The sequence below is a fragment of the Triticum aestivum genome, chromosome 1A, assembly GCF_018294505.1.
Source record: "Triticum aestivum cultivar Chinese Spring chromosome 1A, IWGSC CS RefSeq v2.1, whole genome shotgun sequence".
NCBI lineage: Eukaryota > Viridiplantae > Streptophyta > Magnoliopsida > Poales > Poaceae > Triticum > Triticum aestivum.
This window is the reverse complement of record NC_057794.1, coordinates 409,264,349-409,268,477: the sequence shown is the minus strand read 5'-3', so window position 1 is coordinate 409,268,477 and position 4,129 is coordinate 409,264,349. Positions and strand designations below refer to the sequence as shown.

The window sequence follows — 4,129 nt, the reverse complement described above, 5'->3', positions numbered from 1 at the left end:
TGTGACCCAATCACTGAGTTAATGTTTCATCTTTGTCACGTGTCGTTTTTTCCATCCTTGTCCATGCAGGAATAGGGAAAGTATAAGGTGCTCCCGTAGCCTGCATGAATGGGAGCAGATGGAGAGTTGGATGTGAGATCCAACGGTTAGCTTCAAAGGATGAGGACCTCAATGCAATACAATGACTATTTGAGGGGGGTTTTGTGCAATGTTTCACGAGCTTTCTCCACATCGTTGGATCTGACATCCAACGTTCCAAGTGCTCTCGTTGAATGGGAGCATATGTTCTATGGGAGCACACGCCATTTTCCCTGCAGCAATACCCTTGGCTCCACCAACATAACACCATTACATGCTCTCTCTTTTGCTTCATTACCCTTGGCTCCGGATTTACAAATCGTGGAAACAAAACATGATGCATTAAGCGGCTCTACATAATCACGGGGGACATGCTTCATCTCTTAAAAGACCTTGTTTCACCTCTAATTATTCCCCCTAGCTTCTTTCATGTAATTATTATTAATTTCTTCCTAGCCTTTTCTATCTTTTTTACTCCTAATGTATTTCCTGTCCTAATCACGGGGGACGTGCTTCATCTCTTAAAAGACCTTGTTTCACCTCTAATTATTCCCCTAGATTCTTTTATGTAATTATTATTAATTTCTTCCTAGCCTTTTCTATCTTTTTTTTACTCCTAATGTATTTCCTGTCATATTCGCCCTGGTTCACGCATGAGTGATATCTTCTAGATCTGATGGCCAAAACATTAGAGTATCAATGATCTCTCCCTAAGTCTGAATGGCAAAAACAACAGTGGACGCATGAAGAGCATGGGTATGTAGGTCAGTCGTCTGGTTAAGAGGCCAAATATTTATGTATTATTCTGCTCTTGATGCTGGTAAGTCATAGTCTTGTCTTTGCAAAAGCTGTGAAAGCTGATGACATGTTATCATTTGTGGGATGCTATATATTACTCCCTCCGTCCCATTATATAAGAACGTTTTTTATACCAGAAAGAGTAGTTTATAATTTAGTTAATCATAACAAAAAAATAAACTTCGCTAGTAATGTATTGTTCTATTTGGAGATTTGGGCAAAGTGCGTCCAATGTCACTTTGGCAACCACGATTTGGGAAAAGTGTGTTCTATGCCACTTCGGCAACCAAAACCTTCAGTTTTTTGGGGACACCACACCCTTTTAATACAAAATCGGTCCATTCCTTTCTAAAGAAAAGGTATTGTATCATCTTCTGCATAGTTTTCTCAAATTCCAAATTAAAATCAGATATGAACACTTGTGCATATCCAATTTTGCATTTGTCTTTAGATAGTAAATAAACACTATCTTTCATTTGAACCATGAATAAATCTAATCTGTTCAATCTAAATGTAGCACCAGATTGGTCAAGTTCAGTCAGCATATCCTCTTTTCATGCTAGAATCTCAAACGTTGGACTCTTTATACATGGTTTTTTTCACCCGGCCGAAAGCATATAGATATCCAATACAACCTTCCCAAAAACGACATCACCTCCAAGACGGTCGCACCAGCCTTTGTACAGACTCACAATAGCAGGTAGCACTGCTGCTGCTAGAAATATGTGCATCACAATCACCCATATACAATTGTAAGAAAAGGCATTCGGAGTATACATCTCTATTTGTTAACGAATACTCTGATGAAGTCACAACAAACATAATGAACCAGTTAGAGAAGATATAAATCAAGGAACAGGTTAATAGTATCGGCACAGGAAATAAATATTATAGAGTTGGAAGACATTATTATGCGTCAGAAGCAATTGAAGCTAAGATTTTTAATTCCGCATACATGCCATGCCAGTATATATATCAGTTTAGAATACCTACAAGGTCTAATTCTAGAGCAAACCTGAAGATCCTCACGGCTGATGTAGTTGGTTATACTAATATAGTCATGCTTTGACCATCTGTAGCATCATGGAGAAAAGGAAAAATAAGCTAAATCCGGTACAATACTTCCAGGCATGAATTTTCTTAAAACAGGTTACCTTAGTACGCAAGATCCAAACTAAACATAGATAACGAGGTATGAGGCTTGATTTTGAATTATACACTGTAAGCAATTATCTATGGAAAGGTACTACAAAAATTTATGTCACAACTCACAACGCATATCTGAACATATTACACACCTAACCTTGTATCGCAATGACAATAGACATAAATGAAATTGTCGATGAGCATGCTTCTTGTATTCAATCTACCGGGACTAAAATGAAAATAAGAAATCATTCATGAATATGCACAGGAATCTAGAAGACATTTGAGTAGTATAAAAGCTCTCTAAGCAAACTTGTATATATGTGCAAACTATGATAATCAAACTAATGTGCAACAGTCTCCCCTCTCTAATTGTCCACAGAACACGCGCACGCGCATGCGCACACACACACACACACACACAATAGAAGGAGGAGCACATCACTGATAACCAAAAATCATATATATGAATCGAACAATATATATTTAGCCATTATTAATTGTGCAATCAGGTAATTTCCTAGATTCAGATAACATTCAGAAAAACAGCAGGTGTTAACTCAAGTCAAAGAATCACCTGATAGATGGAGCTACAGTTACAGAGACAAGTATTTGTATATGCACAGTGCATCTCAAGCTAACGAACTTAACAGAGCAACAAATGCTCGTACGAGAGACTTACTTGAGTGCCTCTGTAAGAGACTCGGGAAGCTAGTACTCCTCTTTGTAAGCCGGACCAATCAACAATATGCACTTCTCGGCAGAGAAATAATTTCGACAGGCAGGAACCAACAAGGCAACACAAACAAATGAGTAAACACTTAGTGTGCATCCTATGCCACAGACAGAGTAAGTCGGACAAGCAATCATCACCTTAAGCAAGCCGGGGTCCACGAACAAGGCGTCCAAGATGGCTATCATCACCAGCCTGCAACCGAGATACAGAACGGTGCATCAGTCAACGATGTACATGTGCAGATCACGATAGAAATAGAGCTAAAGCAGAAGATGGGAGTTACGAACAGCCTTACAAGTGCACGCATCTAATCTTGTGGATCTGCGCTGGCATCATCGCATGTACCACAGAGGTCGCCGGTGCAGTAACCTAGGCCGATGCTGCAGGGCTCGTACGTGCCGCAGCTAATGTCGACGTGCATGATGGCTGCGAACTCATCGGTGCAGCCAGTGTGCCACCCTCTCCATTGGATCCCGTGCCGTGCGGGACTCTTGTGAAGGCGTGCCGTCGGCGACCGTGGCCAGGACGCTATCAGGATCAGCGTCGCCATGCTTGGCACCACCGCGCCTCCACTCGGCTCCCAGATCGAGGCCATCGGAGCTCGGGGTGCAGGGGAGAAGACCCACCGCGGGCTGCGGATCCTCCTACACCGGAGACCTCAACCGTGGCAGGAGTTTTGGGGGCTTGGGGCGGCGATCCGGCGATTTTTCTCGGCGGAGAGAGGGGCCGCCGCTGGGTGGTCTTAGACTCGCGGGAGGGAGGGATGCCAGGTAGTTCGGGATTGGGAGAGAGATGGAGATTGGTTCGGGGAGAAGGTGGAGGAAGTGGGTTCTCCCCTGATTTTGCGTCGGTTTGGTGCGCGAGGTTTTCGGCAGATTTTTTCTTTCTGATATTATCTTACGACAGGGGCGAGGAGGTAGTCGAACCATCACGACGACGGTAGATTCCTCTTTAATAGTAGAGATGGGTTAGTTTTTTCAAGGAAGAGCACTTGTTTATCCAAAATGACAATCATGATAGAATTTGTCAAAGGATATGTTTGAATGGTTGCGTGCTTCCTTGTCTTCATCCACCATTGTGTAGCGACTTGGTGATATAGAAATTGCTCAAGATGTGAGTGAGTTTCAATCTCATAGATTTCGATTCATCAAAGTACCTACACTGGTTAGATAGCATGCAAGGTGCAAATATATCCAGGGTATAAGATAGTCAATATAAGAGAAATATCAAGGATTAGTCATAGGCTCATACCTTGCATGTATTAAATGGAGTTCCTACTCCAAGGTTGAAGCATCAATGATGTTCAATTCACCTCTTAACCTGCAAAACACTTTGTCATCAAGTGGTTTGGTAAATATATCCGTCAATTGC

The 4,129-nt window shown here is 42.0% G+C and overlaps 1 long non-coding RNA gene across 1 annotated transcript; it reads right to left on the bottom strand.

The window, feature by feature from the left end:
- Nucleotides 1–1,377: 1,377 nt before the first annotated feature.
- LOC123140259 (uncharacterized) lies at nucleotides 1,378–3,588 on the bottom strand. The gene is made up of 4 exons (XR_006469938.1): nucleotides 3,054–3,588; nucleotides 2,896–2,950; nucleotides 2,705–2,775; nucleotides 1,378–1,949 (listed from the first exon to the last, which is right to left on the bottom strand). It is a non-coding gene; the product is annotated as an uncharacterized lncRNA (long non-coding RNA).
- Nucleotides 3,589–4,129: the final 541 nt, after the last annotated feature.